Genomic DNA, 17,825 nt, shown 5'->3' on the forward strand with positions numbered 1-17,825 from the left:
GAACATACGTCAAAAATTTTATTACAACAAATTTACATATCAAACATGGTCGCGTTTAATTGTAACAAGGTGCTATTAATAGCAGTAAAAAGATAATCCAGCTATATTTAATAGGAAAATCATACAAAAATTATAGTAACCAAAATTGTGTACGCACATTAATTTTATCCTTTCCTATATAAAACAAACATTAATTTTAGTTTTGAAACTTTATTGTATACATTTTTATATTTGTACATCTAGCCATACTTACGTATATTATGAGTAATAACATACATGATTTAGTTGATGATTATAACTAATGGGCTTCCTTTTTCATCACAATCTAGGTCCTATCCTTATGTAATAAATAGAATTTAAGAATAACAACAGTGTTTGGTGATAATTCATTTTTGAATATATTGGATCTATCGTCCGTGAAAAAAAGGATGCTCAGTGTATACATGAAGAAATGTTTTAGTTTTATAAAAAAAAATTAGATAGGCAAAAAAAAAAGGGTTAGGTCCTGAATATTTAATATTGAAAGGATATTTTTAGTATAAAATGCATATAGTTATGTACATACATATACAAATACATTTTTTTCTTTCCATTCTAATTCAAACATCAGTTGGGTTGAAAATTTTTAATAAATTACAAAAGGGAGTAAGTTTCATGTATGTTTATAAATTTTACTTAAATTAGAATTAAAATTAAAATATTAGTAATGGACAGTTTTTTTATAATATATTAATGTTACATAAATAAAATATTATATATGTACATAAAAGCTTTATAGTTAAAATATAAGCATATTATGGAATAGTGAATAGAAATATATGACGAGTGTGGAAGTGAATTAAATAATTGATTTTAAGTAGGTAAATATTCCAAAAAGAGGTATATAGAATTTTTTAAGTCAGGAGTTCTGTTGCAATGTTTTTGAGTTAACATACCTCGAAGGGCAGATATGCTAAATAAAGTTTTATTAAAGGTGGCATTGGGTTTAAAATCGTATTGTTTAGCACTCAAAATAGGAATATAACAAAAATATGTCAATCACATTTTAAATTGTTTTTTATAAAGGGAAAATATCCTTGCACTCTGAGCTTAATTAGAACTGAAAAATATACAAAAAATTTCAATATGAAAATTTTTTGTGAAACACATTTTATTTAAAAATTTTATTTTAATTTAGTATCCATTAAAAACACAAAATATCAAAATTATTTGAAAAATTATTTAATTTTCCATAGATTTTGTACAGAGAAAGTGTAAAAGGGTAACTTTAACTTTTGACCTTATAGAAATAAAATTTATTTTGGTTTTTTTACCACAACATAAATTGACCTAATTAACTTGAAAATTTTGATCCTGAGTACACAAAAACCTATAAGTACAAAGAAAAAATTTTGTAACCTTTTTTCTTTCTCCTTCCATTATGAACATTATCAATTTGTGTTTTATTTTAAATAATCAAAAATGTGGAAGTGCGGTTTCTGAGGTCATCACATAAATCACTTTTTTTTTTGAAGAGTAATTCCCTGCTCTCATTCTTTTTATTTAATAATATAATTTATATTTAATAATATTTAATATGAATTTGATGGTAATTTAAAAATTTCTTTTTTTATTTACAATTTTACCTGTTTTAACCGAAAAAATTTTTTAATGGAGAAATTATTATAAGGAAAATATGTTAACTGACCTGTAAAGAAAAAAAAAAGCGGAAATAAAATATTATTATTGGAAACTATGTTAGGAAATGAGGAATTACTTAATTTTATAAAAATATAATAAAAATGATCAAAATAGAAGAAGCGAAGTAGTTAGTCCACTGCCATACGGCAACATAAATTTTTTAGAACGTTCGAGATTTGTAATATCAAATTTTGTTAGATTTTTACATAATGGTTGCTGATTTTTCATTTTTATTTTTGTTTTTCTTTTTTAGACAAAGGATCCTCGATGCATTTGTATTAATATTTTACATCAAAATAAATCAAAAAATGAGAAAAGCTATCCCGTGATAAACCACAGAGCCAGGACCGTAAACCACGATAAACCACAGTGCAAGGAGCCGTTTTGCTTAATATTTTTAAGGATGCTTTTGATCTCAACCTCAACAAATCCCTCATCTATCGCATCCCGAGCAATTAAGAGTTTTAAACTGTGTAAGTTGCCTCTGAATTCGTATTTTATACGTAGATTAAATGTAGTATTTTAAGTGAATTTAAATTCGCATCCCATTATAGAACAATAACCGCTAAGGGCTTAAACAATTTTCACTATTTTGATCTTTCTTTTTCTTGTTTTGTTTTTAAGTTGAAAAATATATTTAAAAAAAATTTCAAATATTGTAAAGATTGACCGAAAAAACTCGAGAACTTTGGAAAATTTTTTCTCACCTTGTTCCGTTGAACTTTTATATTAATGCAGTATAAATTGAATAGCTTCGTTTTGTGTTTTGTTCAAAATTCTAAAAGGGGGAGAATTAATTAAATATTTTTACAATTTCATTTTTTATAAGAATATTTTAGGGGAAAGTAATTTCTTTGAGAGAATTTTTTTTAAGTCTTTATACAATGGCCTTTTGAATTTAGTTCACATAAAAGGCGTTAATTTTTTTTGACCCTAAATTTTTAAGGTCAACAACAAGTTTTTATGAGAATCATCTGCAAGAGGTAACATTTTATCTAATTTAAATGACGAAAAATAGGAGATTTTATTAAAATTTTCAAATTTTGGTCTGCAAGAAAATTCGTTAATTTTCTCAATTTTATATACCCGGAAAATTTAAATCTTGAGAAACCATTTTACAACTTTTTAGGGGGCAAAAAAGTCAAAATTTCAGTGGTTATATTAATAAAAATTCGGAAATCTTTGTTGTCTACTGCATATGCATATAATTTGTCATTATGTATTTTATATTATAGTCACATAACGGGATAAGAAATTTTATTCTTGGAATCTTTGCATTTATAAGCCAGTTTAGTTTCCATGGTTAAAATATAAAATTGGAAACTATTCTTCCGTATCAGTAATATGCCATACCGTCCTTGCACTTTAATATTGTTTAACTATACTAGCTTTATTGCTAAGTCAAAAGATCCCTACTAAAATTTAATTTTAAAAATCTTTTATTTTCAAGGGTCATAAAAAGAGATCAGAATTCAACCAAAAATTACCATTGAATATTGAACGTTCACACTTAAAATAAAAAAAAAACACAATCTCAATTGATTTTCTTTACTTTTCTATCCGTATTGCTGTAACACTATCTCATTAATGTTATAAAATATTCTTATATACACAATATTCTTTTATGGAAATTTTTTTTATGAAATAAACACCTAAATATATGCAATCAATGATCTGAAAAATTTTCATAAAACTATCATCAACTTAAGATGTTTATTATGCGACTTCTATAAACAATTTTTGCTTTTTTTTTTTAGGAAATTTAAAAGAAAATCAACCAAAATAAAAAAAGGAAAACAGAAAATAAAAGACAATCCTTAAATTATTACAAGGCGGCTCATCAACAAAAGGATTATAATATACATTCACATTTATACGCACACATAACTTTTGAAAAAGTTCAGTGTTCCTACCACCACACCCACACCCTCCTCTCCCTGCTATCAGAAAAGAAACAAAGAATTATAGCAAAAACCACACACTTATAAAATATTATCGTCAATTTTCTTCAATTCTGATGATTTCTAATAAAGTTTTCCCTTGTTGATTATCAAAGTGCGTAAAAGTGAAAAAAGAAAGAAGAAATATTCCCAATATTCACATAAACATTTTATGTTTATATGTAAATGTGTTCGTATCCCTCCGCATTTTCGTCTTATTTTTCTTCTAATATAATATTGTGTTAAATTTTTTTCTTATATTAGCATCCTTTCTGAAACTGAAGATGATTAAAGTTCTGAATTAGAGGATGATTTCAGTATTGCTCTTGTGAGACAGTGAATATTTTTTGAAGAACAAATATTTTGAAATTATTTCAGAATGGCAATCCTTGGGTGCGTTAATCAGCACTATCAAAAATAGTTATGCCAATAATTTTGTTTACTTCGAAAGAATTCTCGAGCTTCCAGCAAAGCTAATCCCAAATTCAAAGCTAATCCCAAATCTGAAAAATTTTCATTATAAAAGTATTTACTCGAAAGCGCAATCAACCTGTATTACTCTAACCCTTTCAAAAACATCAAAAATATTAAAAGAAAAAGAGAAATATATAAAAAAAAAATATTTCCTTCCGCTACCCTACTGATGTAGTTCAATTTTGAATTTATCAGCTTAATATGATGCATGAATGTGAGTGTAAGGACTACATTATCACCATCAAAAAAATATTTTCAAACAAAATTTACAGAAATTTTTTTTTTTGTTTTAGTACAATAAAAGCATGTTGTGAGTGTGTGTTTGATAAAATTTTATTCTTTTATCTATTGTTATACTGTTGAGGTGCTTGTATTACAAATAAAAACCCGATAATTTTTATAGTATCATAAATGAAAAAAAAATTCTCTTTCAAGGTCTCTTTCAGTTTTCACACATTTTAGACAGCATAGTATAAGTTATAGATGTTGACTTTGTGTAGGAATTTATTTTATTAATTTTAATGTGTATTTATAGATATGTACATATAAGACGTTAGAGATAATATTAATAAATTATAGACTTATGAGTCTTATGACTATATAATGTCTATTAAATGAAAAACTATTTTGATTTTCTAGTATCAAAATTATATTAACTATTATACTTAATGGTTGGTCATTAAAAATATGTGATACTTTATGAGTTTTAATAAATTTTAGATTTAATGTGGTACAGCAAACAAAAGCAAAAAAATAGTTAGAATTAATGAAAATTTAATTTTAAGAAGAATGATATTGTATAAACGTTGGTAGATGAACGAAAAACTCGTGCAGATAAGAGGTGGAAGTTGTCAAAATTTCAAATTTCGCTCAAAATTAATTTTTGAAATATAATCTTCTATATATGAAATTAATTTTAAGTTGATAAATTTCTTAAGAAATGTTTTGAGATGATTAGATAGATTTACTTGTTTCTAGCTGTGATACGTTATTGCGTCAAGATATTTAATAAGATAACTAGTAATAGTATCTAAACCTTATATGAAAATTTTTGAAAAATTTGAAGTTTTAGCGATAAGCTCGAATACGAGAATTTGCTAACTGTAAGTCTGTTCTGTTGATTCAGCACCGTCTTCTAATATTTTGTGCAAAGACATTTTAGCTCGAGCTAGAAACTATTTCTTATTTTTTTTAATATTTAGGCTTAAACTATGATTTATTTGTAAATGTAATTAACTAATCGTGGAACATTTATATACCGCCGTTGACATTACAAACATTTGACTATAATAATATCAATATCGTAAATACAAACATATTTTGTACGAAAAACAACAATGTACATATATAACAAAATATTAATGTAATTTTCAGAACCAATTCCATATTTATCTTGTCCTTTCACACACACACTATATATTTAAGAGTATGAACAAATGCTATTGTTTTTCATAACATATTTTGGAAAATTGTCGCCACAAGACATTAATTTTTCTTTGATTTTTCATTTTTTTTTCTTCTTTGTTGTCCTTTCTACTTGTTTGTTGTTCCTTCTACTTGTTTTATTCGAGTGTATTTCATGTGAACAAAGGTTAAAGCTATTCTTTTACCCCCTATTGAATTGCAAAATCGTTAATTATTTAAATTGAATATTTTCTTTTTGTTTTCATTCTCGATTTTCATTACTAACACACATACGCAATGTTGTTTAAGTAAAAACCAACATATTTTTTTCTTTTTTTTTGCAATACTTCGATTTCATTTCACTAATAAATTATTCAAATTCCAAAACATTTTTCAATTTTTATCCTTTTCTAAATTAAAATGCATAACCTATTTGATATTTCCTTGATATTCAAGGACTTTGAATACTTTTAACAAAAAAAAAGTCTTTTTCTCTGGGGATAAAAAATAATATGTAGAAGAGTGTTTAAAACAAAAGGCAAATTCTTAAACGTTTTAGCTGTACAGGGTCTTCGAAACCCAACAGTACTCCCACAATACGATGATAGAATGACTTCAGACGATAAAGAAACCCCTATTAACAATTTGTTTTTTAAGCCATCCTTCTCGAGTTTGGCCTCAAAGTTGAAATTTCTGAAAAGCGTCTCATTTTTATATTTTCTAGTGAATAAGTTTTACAGTTGTACTCTTGAATGTCAGACACCCTGTATGTACATTTATAGTTTGAATTATAAAAAAAGGAAAAAATTAAATTTATAAAACGAAAAATAATTTTTGGCCACCGCATACTAAAATATTTCAAAGGAAAAATAAAGTATATCGTATATGTGTCCCAAAAGGATATCTCTACCTTTTGAATCCATGAGACAAACTCTTGTATTATGAAAAATCTAAAAAAAAATGAAAAAGTAGAAAATTGAAATAAACCAAAACAAAACAAGGGGAAAAAATTGCAAATCAAAAGTCATTTAGAAAAGGACGAAAAATTGTTGTAATTTTTTATCATTTTTCCGTTTTGTTTTCTTTACTGAATAAAATTTAATAGAAAGGAGATCGGACATCGAATACGTTTTATTAGAAAAATATAAAAAAAAATAGAAAAAAATTAAACAATTAGCAGGAATTAATGTGGTTTAATAGTTTTAATGGTTTGCGGTATCAAAATATGCGGGCACTGGTATAACAAGGTATTCGAAATTATATTTGCGGCCGTATGAACTGGGATATGTGTAGTATAGCAAGGGTATTGTCTATCACAAGGACAATGTTCTAAATTTCACAAACAACGAAGACTATTCTAAGGAACAGATTAACTACATTTTTGTTTATCAAAATTTCTTTAAAATGTAAAAATTAAATGTACAATATTTCTTTAATTCCCTTAATATTTTCTCTTTTGGCAACTATTAAAGCCGAGTTTAATTAGTAAATTAACGAAAATGCAGTTTCATTAATTAAACGATCTTTAAAATGAATCACAATTTTCTTAATCTTTATTTATTAAATATATTTTTCCTTTAATTTGATTTTACAAAAGTTTTAAAAAATTCACAATGCTACTAGAAATTACTTGTTAGTTGTGCCTAAGATTTTGATTTGAAATCAAAAATTTCAATTAATTTCATGAACCTTTCATTTCATGATTACAATTTTTAATTTAATTCATTTATAAGACTCTTAAAAGATTTCTTTAATTTCAGAATAAATAACAGAACAAGAAGAGTTACAAACAAAACATTCAATCATAAACCGGCTACTTAATTTGCAACTTAATACAAAATCTATATATTTTTGTGCACTACACAGAATACATGAAAATGTGTAGTTATACAAAAATAAAATTCAAAAGCAAAAAGGACACCATTGTGGGTATTTTAAGTGTTAAGTATCTAGTTGACCATTGACGTTGTGGTATAACCCTTTTGTTTATAACATACCTATGCATATCCTTATAATAAATACAGAATTTATACACGTCTAGGAACCCACACCACACACACACGCATATCCTTGAATATGTTTTATGTTCACCGTTCATATTTTTCTTCTTATGAATGACTGCCTTTCTTTTTTCTTTTGTTGATTTTTCGAAAAATGTCCTTTTTTTTGTCTCCTCTTCGAAAAGTTTTTTAATCTTTCGCTTTATACAACTTCACAATTTCGATTTGTTTTTGTTGTTGTTCTTGTTATTTTCACTATTGTCCTGAATTATTATTTAGTTTGGTTTTCCATTTTTTGGTTTTGTTTTACATTGTCGGATGAGAATTTCTCTATGAAAATAATAAAAAAAAAACAATGAAAATGAGAAAAAAGAGAAAAATTATAACGAGAAATTGGACGACTTTTAAATTTTTTTAGGACAACTCAGGATGTCCTTTTTACTTGAAACTTACTTTTTTTTCTTGTTTGTGTAATATTTTTGTGTTGTTTTTCTTTTTTTTTTTTGCTTCGTAGTTTTTATTTCCACCCTTTCTATAATTTTTAATATTTTTTTTTCTTTCTATTTTAGTTGCTTTGATAAGAGTACATTGAAAATCAAAAGTATACTTTGAAAACACAAGTAAGAAAATTGAAAATGAAGAACATTTCGTCCTTAAACGGTTGGGCAAGAGAATCATTCCCTGAAAATATTAATTTTTTTTTATTTCGTCGCCTTTTTATTAAAAATATGCAAAGAAATGTTTAGTTTCTTTTCTTTTTTTCTTTTATTGTAGGAAAGAAATGAAAATGAGCCCAGAATTGTAGATCAAAATTAAAGATAATTTTCATTACTGTTTTTTTTTTTTGTAATTTTTATTCCTTAAGGATAGAAAAGTTATTTAAAATCTTGAATCTCAGTGAATTAACAAATACAATTAGAATTGAAAGAATTCATTAAAGTACAAATCTTTAAAATTATTTTAAATATTAGAGACCTTTAAAATACATAGAGAAGAACGTGTACAAGGTTGATTATAAATTAGTTATTTCCGATATTTCTCCGATGGACATTTTGAATTGAAGCAAAATTACTTTTAAAATCTTATTTTAAATTAAAGTTTTTCTTAAAAATCGAATGATTCCTGCATTTTATGTTTCAAATTTGTTTTAATTTTTATATGAAAATCAGAAAACTCTTGAATATTCCGTAATTTATACATTTGTATTTTACTGTAGAGCCACACGTATACTTAAATAATTTATTATCCACCGTTTTCTATTTTATAAAATAAAATAAATTTAAAATAAAAAAATGTTAATGTAATTTTCAACATAATAAAGAACTCAAAAATAATAATGGGAAGACTAATAAAAACATTTAAAACCTAATATTTTAATTTTGTAGAAAAAAAAAATAAATTATTTTAAAATGCTGAAGTAATTTAATATAATTTAAGCATTAAGTTATGTAACTAATGCATTTATAAATAAATAAATAAAATGATATAAAAATAAATTTTGTGGCTTCTATTACCACAACTTTGCTTTACTTTCCTTTTCTTTTTCTGCTTGCTTTTATACGTGATTCTTTTTAAATCTTCTTGCATAAATGCGAAATAAAAATAGACAATGTTACAAACATACAATAATATAAAATGTTTTTATGATTTCCATTTAAAAAAAATATAAAATAAGCATATTGAAATTAATTTATTCAGTTAATATATATAAGAATTTAAATAGATTAAAAAACACTGAAATTATATGGTAATTTTATTGCAGAAAATTTATAGTTTATACGATTACAAGAGTTATAATATAAAAATAATTTTTTTAGAATCTGAAGTAGGGGGATAATGTATGTATATATTGTGTATATAAAACAAAAAACCAAAAAGGCCACGAAAAGTTAGGTTATGTCTACTTACTTGTAAGAATAACACTCCCATTCTGTATAGTCTTAATTTTTATAATCTTAATCTTTTCATTTTAGATAGAGCGGTGAAAGAGAGAGAAATAGGAAGAAATAGAATATTACGCTTTAAAATTTGGTCGTGGAATAAAAAAATATTGTCAAACTTTATCATCAGGCGAATGAGAAGAAGAACACTTTGATATTTCGGGAGGCCAAAGGTACGTATATTTGTTATTATAACGTCGATGGATAAAATACGAAATTTTTGGCACGCAAAAATACCAAAACTGTAATTCTCAAAAAATTTTGGAAGCAAATAAGGCGCTGTGCACGAATTTCTTATTGGTACTAAAACAAATAGTTTATATAAATGCGTTGCAGTAAATCTTTTGCAATTCCCATAACACTTAAAACTTACATGTATTAGCCTTAGTGTGATTAGAGTCATGGAACTGATACGATTACCTCTACCTACTTTCATGCAATTTCCTATATTTTATAAAAAAAAAATAAATAGACCTACTTTCAAATTGTTTCTAACTGCACCTAAAATGATTTTCTAAACATTTTAAATTTGAAAATCACTGATTACAAATATTCTATAATAAATATTTTTACCAAAAAGTTAATATATAATAAAGTAGTTAAAGCCTTTTTAATGTAATAATATTATGTGGTTTATTGTCAAATCAAATATACTTTATCAAGGATATTATAGTAAAACACAAGAAGAAAGTAACAAACAATTCCAAGCAATCATTGAAGAATATAACTAAGATGAGTAAAAGATAAAATAAAAATAAAATAGGGAGTAAAAGAATTTTATTACAAAATCATAATATAATTTTAGAATTGAAATTTGACCACACTACTAGGCAAACACCTTTTAAGAAAATAGTTTTTGGATTAATTAGAAGTGTAACAGAATAGAATCAAATAATTAAATAATAATGTTGAAGATTAAATGAAAAAGGCCATATATTTAGATTAATATTATTAAATACCAGCAATATAAGCTCCGGATATTTAATTAAATTTAGTATCCAGATACTTACTTTTCTATGAAATTAGTACGAGCACAGATATGATGCGAATCCATTATTACTTTCAAGAAAATATAGAATAAATACATTTGTCTATATACCATCTCTGATTTTTGTAACCCATTTTGAAATATTAAAAATGAAAGATGAAGTTTGTAATACCTGACTAAAAGATCAGTTTTGCATAAGATTGAAAAAATAATAATATATTATAGGATTAAAAATAAAAAGAGGAGGTTTGATTAAATCATAATAAGACATGATTCTCATAAAAGAATTCTTGTAACATCTACATTCAAACCTACAAATATTATACATATGTATAATTTAAATATAAATTAAGTTGTAAGTTTAAATAATATTAATTTTATTTTTATTATTTAAAAAAGATGATCTTTGCTTTCTTCTTTTATATATAGAGTATAAGAAATTCCATTAATTTTCGCTTGTTAAACACCCATAATCAATAGATTATAATAAGATTGATTTGATCCTCCCATCTACATGTATATTGTAGTTTCATGAACATATACAAGAGTTTTTGTACTATTGTAGGAATATACAGCAGCATTTGTTTATCATAGTTGTATCAGAAGTGTTAGAGATTACATTAATAAGTTATAACAAAAAAACAGGATGATTGCATGTTAATATGGTAAAGGCTAAAAGGCCCCACCGCGCTTACAATATAATTAATCAAAACTATGTGAAAATGAGCAAGTATTATGTATACTGCATCCACAAAACTACTATCCGTAGAAACGCAAGAGCATAGTAGCAAACGAGATATTGTATGATCTCGTTAGGAAGAAAAGTGACTAATTTCGTTAAGGTTCGGCTTCATCTCGTGCAGTCAAAGACGTTGATTATGAAGCTACTGCACTGCTGAGAGGACATACTGAAAAAGACTTACTTTGAGCGTAGTTGAAGGTTTTTTTACCCGAAAAAGTTCTTTCTGAGCTTTGTAGCTGGAACATAAAAGCAATTTTAACTCTAAGCCCATACTTAGAGGTTTCATACAAAGGTATTTATTGAAAATAATTCCTCCGTCGTTTACTTTAAAAGATGAGCAACGTGATTATTTACTTTGTGACATACCAAAGATATTGTGCAATAGTTACACTTATATATTCGGGAATAGAAATGATCACCAAACACAATTTTTAATAAAAACCGTATGAATGAAGTGAACCACAATGGAGTGGCAGAAAATGAGAATAAACATAGCAGAAAAAACCAAATAGTATGCGCTTGATTATTGTATGTTTCGAAAATCATAGCTCATCCAATGTACTACTCGTAGAACTTGAATTTCGATTTCCTACTTTATATACCTGAATAACTATTCTTATCTGATAAATATCTATTCGTTATTATAAAAAATTTCGCATATTACGAGTATACAAATTCTTATTAAAATTAAATTTAACCTACATTTCAACCTAAACTTCCTTATTCCTTAGATATCTGAATATTAAATATTTTTACAATCCTCATGGATCTGACCTCATGGACCTTATTTAAATCGTATTTGTAATATTTTTCATTTTGTTATCCATCTGCATTGCCAAATCAATGACATAGTTCTTAACAAAAAAATGGAAAACAAAAAAAAAACAAAAAAAATATCCTTTATCACTTAAAATTTTAATTAGGTAATGAACAAAGTTACTAAGGGTAAAAGGAAATAGTGAAATGTGTCAGCAAGGCTTTAAAGAAAGAAAAAAAAAAAAAAAACAGAGAAAATGTCAGTACAATAATTGCCCATTTTTGATATGAAGGAATTTTTTCATTTTCATTCTAAATCTCATATCTCATATAATATGGGTACAATTTTAATATGAAATGGGGTCAGTTTTTGTTTTTGATTTTAAGCGAATAACCCTGTTGTTGTTAACCTATCCAGACAAAAATAACATGTCTATATAGTTATAGGCTCTTGTACATCTTTTCTATATTAATTTCCTTTTCATTCAGTTCTGTTTTGTAGTTCTTGCTTCTTTTTCTGTGATTAGAAGCACTTAAATAGGATGAAAACTGAAAAAAAAAACCATTAGAATTGATGGTGTTGGTTACTTTTTAGATCCTTTTTTCGTGCTTTAGTGGTTTAAATTACCAAGAAAGTAATATAAAAAAAAAAAACAAAAATTCAAATGAAAATAAATGCAAAATAAAAATAAAAAAAAAGAAGAATGAAAACTTTTTAAGGGGGGAAAAAACCATCAGATTTTTTTTTATTTTAATGGCATTTTTCCTGAGCCCAAAGAACATGAGTTTTCATTATGTTTATTATTTTTCTTCTAATTGTTGTTGCTGTTTTTCTTATATCCTTTTTTCTCTTTTTGCCTATTTTTGTATTAGCTTTTTTTTTCTTTAAATCATGTATTTCTCATTTTTTTTTTACTTATTTTGTTTTTTTTGCTTCCTTGCAAGGGATCTAGAAAATCCCTAGCGAGGAAGACTAGGAAATGGAAAATTGCTCGATGTAAATTTAAGAATTTTCTTTTTTTTTTTTTTGAGTTTTTAAGCTATTTTCTCCTAACTTATCCCACGAATCCCCCATCCGTCTACATACAATTAAATTACCAAGTTTTTATTTTAAGTGCCTGCAAAAAAAAATATTATGGCAGTAAAGGTTTAAATTCATATTACAAAAGAAATTTATTTAAGATATAATTTGAAAAATATATAACAATTGGATTAAAATGGTGCTGTAAAGTCTACAAGCAAAAATAAAAATGATTTCGTAATTGAAATCAATAGAAATTTTTATATATTATGTGGAAATTTTATAACCAATTTAAATTTAAAATAAGGAAAAACATTATTTTTTAACTAATTGGCATTTAAGAGAGATTTAAGAGGGTGATCGTACAAGAATTGGTGCAAACGATAACAGGATTAACATATATTTAAGTAATATTAATTAACTGCTGGGAACGTAATTTGCATATAGATTCTAACTTGCAAAAAGAAAAACTGTTTTAGGTTAACGATACATGTATTACACAATTAGATTTCAGACAGACATGGTTTCGTTTTTCATACAATTTCAATATAATAAACTACGTTCCAGACATTCATAAATTCATTCATGCTTTCCAGACATACATTTATTTTATACTTAAGACAAAAAACTAATATAAAATATTTAAAAATTTTATGAGAGAAAAAATATAACAGTTTTAAATGAAATATAAACTTTAACCGTTATCCCATTAGCCAGGGTTGTAAAATCTTTGTTAATATAATATAGTTTTACTTTATCTATACTTAAAAACTTTAAACTTTTGAAAACTTTACAGACAACATTATTTTGTGTTTTTAATTCGTTTATCGGTGCGTTAACAAAATGTTACAAAACTTGTAAAACTTTCATATATCACAATTAAAAAATATATTCAAAATTTGGAATTTAGACATTTTGTAACGATTTAGTAAATTATTAAAATAAAAAGTTGTTTAGAAAATGGAAAAATAACTTTTCTATTTGGAAGGTTTTTGTAGAATAAATGTAGACTATACTTTTAATCACAAGATTTTTATGGTAATAAACAATTTTTATATTTTTTATTATCCAATTTTTAAACAAAAACATTTTTCTATTTTTAGCATGTTACATTTCGTTATCTTGGAAAAATTGAATGGCAAATACAAAAAGGATCAAGTATTCACTTTCATAATGAACAACATTTCCATAAACAAGCAATGAACTATAGTGATTCAGCAACTAAATATTTGAATTATTAAGCACGGAACATAACTCTACCAGTTTAATTTAATATGAGTGGGCTTTTATAACAACTTATAATGCCAGTTTTCTTCTATAATACGTACATATCGGATTATCTTTTATTGTAGATGTTACATGATGAAACGGAATGGATTTTAAACAATTGAAATGTTACAACAAGAAGACGTGAGTGCAGTTAATAAAAATAGATTTTAATAGACTCTGCAATTTCAAAATGTTTTAAACCAAACGTTTAATATAACTAGTGAATTTTTCAATTGTAATATAAGGTTCAAGTGAATTTTTAAATTAAATTTAAGAAAAATTAAAAAAGAACTTGCAAAATTAAATGGATTTAGTATTTAAACAGATTTCGTGAAACTGTAATACATATTAAACTTATTACAATTCAAATGTGTTGCTTAAATACTCATCAATTATTCATTAATTTTTTTCTTCTACAATTTTCAAACATTTCAAAATTTAAAATTTAATCAAAAAAAATTACAAATTTTTCTCATTTATAGTCTAAAATTCCAAATGCATTTCAATTATTTACAAATATCAAATTAAATTGTTTGTTGTTAAAAATTTGGTTAAAAAGTAGTATGTAGCTAGCTATCCGCTATTGGCAATTTCAATTCTTTTCCTCGCAACATTCATGAAACTAGAGTATTTCAAAATTTTTTTTATACAAAAAATGAAACAAATTTATTTTAAACAAAAACTACTAAAAAATTTTGATTTACATAAAAAATACTTCCAAAATTATGTATGTATGTATGTCGAAATTTTTTGTGCAAAATTTCAGTGTAGCCCTTGTTAAGAATAACAAAAAATACTTGAATATATTTAGAGTAACAATTTCTATTCATACTTTCATCAGTGTACTGCATATTCGTATGAATCCTTTAAATTATTTTTATATTGTAGAGATGATTTTCCATTTATGATATTCATCATATGATATTTATATTAGTATTAGTACCATGTTAATTATGTGTATTTATGTCATATCCATGTTGTTCGTTAAATTCATATGTATTATCAAGGCTGGTTTCAAAATATGTAGAATTAAATTAATATAATGTCAGTGATTCAAAACGTAAATGTTAACATAAACTACGCCAATAATAATATTGCTAAATAATATTCTTATAATACTAATGTTTTAAGAGATTTATCAATGAGCTTATGTGAAACAATGTGATTGCAGTACTTGTTACATGGTATATTTTATATTCCTTTAATTAAATTACTATAGTCTTTTAGGCACAAACTAGACATATATGAAAATTTTTGTTTTATATTTGAATTTTACTCTAATTTAATTATATAGCAAAAATTCGTTTAAAGGTAGCTTAGAATTAACTGGAACAATCACAAATTGCACTGTGTTTTTTTTTTGAATTAAATATTTATATAGATTTAAAAAATATTCATGAAATGCAGAGCACACTATTAAAAATGTTCAAAGTTAACATAAATTTTTAGTAATATGATTGCATAATACGATCATTTCAAACCAATTTTTTTAACATAAATATTTATGTGAAGTAATTAAAAATACTTAATCCGAAAAGAGTACAAAATATTTTACATAGAGAATAGTTTTAGTTTTACTAAAACAAAGTAGTTTTTTTTTTTGATTTATTCATTACTAAAAAAAAATAAGTTAAATTAGGCAGGATGATATTCTATACATTTTAAATACCTAAAAGTTTTTTTATGTTGTTAAAATTTTCGTTAAACTTGGTAGGTGTCTATACGGTTAGGATATATAGGAAAAATGATGTAGAAACAATATATAATAATTGACAACCCTCAAACTTTCATTAAATTAATATTAAAAACTATTCGATAACAAAGATATCCTAATAAGAGTGTTCAAATCGAAAAATTGTTATAGATTTTTTAGGAAAGAAAAAGAAAGGACTTCATTTAATTCAAAAACATGAAAAAAATTTTATTAAAAATAATTTTTCGTAAATTTTACATTAAAAAATTGTATATAAGATCTTAATAAAATTTTAATCAGCGATGATAAAAAATAATAATAATAAACAAATATAAATACATATATAAAGAAAAAAGGATCCTTACTGACCCTCTCAAATCATCCATCATTATATTATCAACCCTTTTGAAATTAAATTCTAATAATCCAAGAACGCTATAGAAGTCTCGTTTCTCACTCAATACTTTAGCAAAAATAAAATAAAATAAATAAATTTTTGACCAACAGAGGTGAGAAAAGGGATTCTAAACATGACAAATGATCGACAAAATAATTTATTATTTTTTGATAAGAATAAAAAGGAAAGTAAAAACATCTATACAATGAAAAAAAAGGATACCAACTGAAAAATGAAACTTGAGGAAAAAATTAATATTTGTATTTATTGTAGTTATGTACCTATGTATTTGGCCTTGCTGTTCGAATTCAATGACAGTATGTATGTTCAGTTTTTTGACATGAATGTATTCGGAAAGCAAGGATAAAAAAACAAGAGTTCTGTGGTGAAAATAATAAAATAAGTAAGATTATTGATTTAGAGTCCTCGAAGTTTGTTAAATATTAATAAATAAAACAAAATTAGGTCACCTTTCTTAAAGTATTGAATAATTTCAAAAAATTATATGTATTAAAAAAATTTTATTAAATTTCATTAAAACTAAAAGAAGTTTAAGAATTAAAGCAAATAATTTTAATTAAATTTGAAGAGAATTGCAGACGATTGAAAATATTATAGTTTAATTGAAAAAAAACTCGTTCTATTTGAGAAATTCAATAAAAATAAAAACAAAAAAAATTTTTGTGAATCATTGTGAATTCCATTTTAAAGGATTTTCGAAATTCGGTTAATTTTTATTGAATATTTGAAGTGCTTTAAATTAATTTTTTAACTAATTATAGGACATTGAACCTCTATTGTTAGTATGTCATTATCACTAATTAAAATTTTTCGGATTAAATTTATTTGGATTACTAGCCCTCTTAATGTCGAAGATTATTTTGCCCTATTAATTGTTTTAAAAATTTTTAATTCCCGAAGCCTCGGAAAGAAATCCAAAAAGCAAATAATTTTCAATTGGAATTAGAATCAGAATTACAAATGTCATAAAAATTGCAAAAAAGAAAAAAACACCCTCATGACCGACACCAATTCTTTTATAATGAAATTATATTGATATAGTTTGAAAACCAGTTGCTATTTTCGAAATTAAATTTTTTTTTTAAATTTATAAAGAAAGTTTACTTTTTCTTTCATTAAAAATTTATTTTTGAAAAAAAAATTTCAGTACTTATAGTTAGATTGTCATAATATTTTTCAAAAATTATAATCTAAACAAAAAGAAAGTTTTTTAACTTCCTCATAACATTTCTACATTTTATATTTTCCAATTTTTAAACAAAAATATTTTTCTTTTTAGTATTTTACATTTCGTTATCTTGGAAAAATTGATGGCAAATACAAGAAAAGATCAAGTACACTTTCATAATAAAAAACAACACCATTAACAAACAGTGAACTCTAAATGATTCTACCATCTAAATGATTTGGATTATTAGAATGGATATTTGGATTTGGATTTTATTAAGCGGAACGTAACATCTCTATCAATTTAATTTAATATGAAACAGCTTTTAAGTT

At 24.6% G+C, this 17,825-nt stretch overlaps 2 long non-coding RNA genes across 2 annotated transcripts in view; one reads left to right on the forward strand and one right to left on the reverse strand.

Annotated features, from left to right (window-relative positions):
• LOC129607622 (uncharacterized) overlaps window positions 1-17,825 on the reverse strand; it is a 183,482-nt gene that overhangs the window by 65,539 nt on the left and 100,118 nt on the right. The gene's annotated exons all lie outside the window — the stretch shown is intronic.
• On the forward strand, window positions 1,942-14,455 carry LOC129607624 (uncharacterized). The gene is made up of 3 exons (XR_008696826.1): window positions 1,942-2,153; window positions 9,472-9,611; window positions 14,049-14,455. It is a non-coding gene; the product is annotated as an uncharacterized LOC129607624 (long non-coding RNA).

The sequence above is a fragment of the Condylostylus longicornis genome, unplaced genomic scaffold (genome assembly GCF_029603195.1).
Source record: "Condylostylus longicornis isolate FDR11 unplaced genomic scaffold, ASM2960319v2 ptg000028l, whole genome shotgun sequence".
In the NCBI taxonomy this organism is placed as follows: domain Eukaryota; kingdom Metazoa; phylum Arthropoda; class Insecta; order Diptera; family Dolichopodidae; genus Condylostylus; species Condylostylus longicornis.